The sequence below is a fragment of the Cebus imitator genome, unplaced genomic scaffold (assembly GCF_001604975.1).
Source record: "Cebus imitator isolate Cc_AM_T3 unplaced genomic scaffold, Cebus_imitator-1.0 Scaffold17, whole genome shotgun sequence".
Lineage (NCBI taxonomy): Eukaryota > Metazoa > Chordata > Mammalia > Primates > Cebidae > Cebus > Cebus imitator.
In genome coordinates, this window is record NW_016107332.1 from 6,300,905 (window position 1) to 6,303,926 (window position 3,022).

Below are 3,022 nucleotides of genomic sequence, written 5' to 3' on the forward strand. Positions count from 1 at the left end.
CCTTGTTAACTTCTTCAAGTGACTATTGTCTCTACGGAACTGGGACTGGTCCTTTATTTCTTTGCTATCTGAGCTGAACTTAACACACAGTGGCACTCAATGCTGTCTTCAAGAGAAGATACAGATGTTATTACCACTGCTTGTCATAAAAGTTAGAATTTAGTTGTTTAACAAACCACTGAGGCCAGGCCCAGTGGCTCACACCTGTAATCCCAGCACTTTGGGAGACTGAGGTGGGCAGATTATGAGGTCAGGTGATTGACACTATCATGGCTAGCATGGTGAAACCCTATCTCTACTAAAAGTACAAAAAAATTAGCTGGGCATGGTGGCACACACCTGCTATTCCAGCTACTCAGGAGGCTGAGGCAGGATAATCACTTGAATCCAGGAAGTAGAGGTTGCAGCGAGCTGAGATCATGCCATTGCACTGCAGCCTGGGCAACAGAGTAAGACTCTGTCTCAAAAAAAAAAAAAAAAGACAGGCATATAGATAGACTGATAAAGCATAATAAACACAAAATAAAAATACCAAATATCACAAAATAGTACATATATACGGATTTAAACTCAGTAAAATATGTATTGTGTACGTTCACTTTGTGCCATGTAAATTGCACTAGAGATGAAGATGACTTTTCTCCTGTAAATTTGTTGGAATATAATAAAAATGAAAACATAAGAAATTAGTGACAAAAGTTGTGAGTTCTGGTTCCTTGGTATATATATAGAAGTATATTCCTTCCCTCTCTCCCTTCCCTTCTTCCACAAGTCCACAAGAATTGATGAAACATTTATTTTATTTTATTTTATTTTATTTTATTTTTTGAGACAAGGTATTGTTCTGTCACCCAGGCTGGAGTGCGGTGGCGCAATCACAGCTCACTGCAGCTTCAACCTCCCAGGCTTAAACAATTCTCTTACTTCAGCCTCCAGAGTAGCTGGGAGTACACGGGCATGTGCCACCATGCCTGGCTAATTTTTTAGTTTTTTGTTTGTATGTTTGTTTGTTTTTTAAGATAAGGGTCTCACTATGTTGCCCAGCTGATCTTGAACTCCTGGCCTCAAGTTATCCTCCTATCTCATCCACCCAAAGTGCTGGGATTATAGGCATGAGCCACTGTGCCCTGCTCTGAAGTACCTATTCCGTACAGGGCATCAGAGGAGGTGATCCATCACCAGGTGATTATTCTATGCTCTTTAATGCTGCAGAACTACTGCACTAAGGCACAGAATACACTAGTTCAGTGGCTTCAATTTTTAGCATGCATAAGAATGACCTGGAGAGCTTGTTAAGCTTATTGGGCTCCACCCCAGGAGTTTCTGATTCAATAGTTATGGGGTAGAATGAGCATTCCCAGCTCTAATAGGCTCCCAGGTGATGCTGATACACTGCAGATCAGTGAAAGCTTTGTGAAACAAAGTTTCACTGCTAACTTTGTAAAACAAATTATTGCATATTATTTGGCTGCATCCACTTGCTTAAGCCCCACATCATATTCCCTTGTGAGCTAACCTATTGTCCTACTCCGATGTACCTCCCTGCAGTTTACACTTAATTTTTCTTCCTCTACAGCTTCTATGTAAAAAGACCACCATATTGTAAAAAGAATAACTTCCTGTCTAACTTATTTACAGCGAGAGAGCTATAATTAAAAGTTTTCCAGAGCCAGGCGCGGTGGCTTATGCCTGTGATCTCAGCACTTTGGGAGGCCAAGGCAGGCAGATCACCTGCGCTCAGGATTTGGAGATCAGCCGGATCAACATGGCAAAACCTCATCTCTATTAAAAATACAAAAATTATCCAGGCAGGGTGGTGGATGAGTGTAATCCTAACTATTCGGGAGGCTGAGGTAGGAGAATTGCTTGAACCCTGGTAGGCAGAGGTTACAGTGAGCAGAGATCGCACCACTGCATTCCAGCCTGGGACACAGAGCGAGACTCTGTCTCAAAAATAAAACAAAATAAAGTTTTCCAGAGCAACTTTTTAATGACTCTGCTTTACTTACTATCCAAAACGAATGTTTAATCCTAGCATTGTGAGACTCTGCACCCACCTAAAGTGTTTAGTTTCACTATAGTTCTAGCCTCAAACTGCATATCATTGACATGTAATCTCCACTGATTTTATCCCTAACTTTGCAGTGGTCTGAAAAAGCAAGAGGAGCCTTGACGCCTTCCTTATGTTGTCTCAAAGGTTCTTGAAAACTGACTTTACAAAGACACAGAAACTATAGCAAAGTGTATGCACACTAGTTTGAGAGTGTGCGAGCTATCAAGTGAGAAGAATGCTGTCACCACATGACAAATGTTTCTGCGGCAGCTGGGAAGACATACATAGCTTCCAGTGTGATACAGTATATTTTTGTCTGGAGTCACGTAGTCCCTGACTTTAAATATCCAGGTTGCTCTTTGAAAGGACAGTCCAAATACCAGATCATTTATGATTTCTAATTATTACATAAGCTATAGAGAATTACAAATCTGTTTCTTAAATTTTCCTATGTCAAGGTTGAAATCAGGAACAACATAATATGTTCCTCATTGATGGGATCTTATTTTGGCAGAGTTACACAGTCTTTATTTCTTACAGTATGATGTGACTATATTTAGGTAGTTGTTCCTTTCTGGGCCCTTGAAGCAACTTTTTTTGGCTTTGCTTCCCTTAAAGGAAAAGGAGAGCTCTATTAACATGAATGAGAACTGGCCACAAATGGGTTTTTAAAAAGCAATTGAACTTCTGAGATGAGGTTTAGATTTTCTTCAATTGCCAAAATTAATGCAGTATTGTTGCTGACCCAGTGAAGAGGGTTAGCCCTCTGCAAAATAATCAAATAGACAAATTTGGGCCGGGCGCGGTGGCTCAAGCCTGTAATCCCAGCACTTTGGGAGGCCGAGGCGGGTGGATCACGAGGTCAACAGATCGAGACCATCCTGGTCAACATGGTGAAACCCCGTCTCTACTAAAACTACAAAAAATTAGCTGGGCATGGTGGCGCATGCCTGTAGTCCCAGCTACTCA